Below are 308 nucleotides of genomic sequence, written 5' to 3'. Positions count from 1 at the left end.
AGAAAGAGAAGAGAAGGAAAGAACCCAAACAGTCTAGCGGAGAAAGAGGACGCTCGAGAGAGAGGGAATAAGAAAGATCACATTGACTCTGGGGAGACACTTCCTCCGCCTGTCTCTTAGTTCATCTCTCGAGAAGAAGTGACTGAAGAAGAGATTCGGAGATAGATCTCTCTTCATCACTGTTGACAAAACCTTCACGAAATCGAGACGAAAAGCGAAAGCTGCAAGAATATACTCACTCTCCTTCACCCATATTTACTCGTATATATATACATACAAGATTAAACATATATAGATATATATGTATA

This window comes from Cystoisospora suis (genome assembly GCF_002600585.1).
Source record: "Cystoisospora suis strain Wien I chromosome Unknown contig_4950, whole genome shotgun sequence".
NCBI lineage: Eukaryota > Apicomplexa > Conoidasida > Eucoccidiorida > Sarcocystidae > Cystoisospora > Cystoisospora suis.
This window is presented reverse-complemented; position numbering follows the sequence as displayed.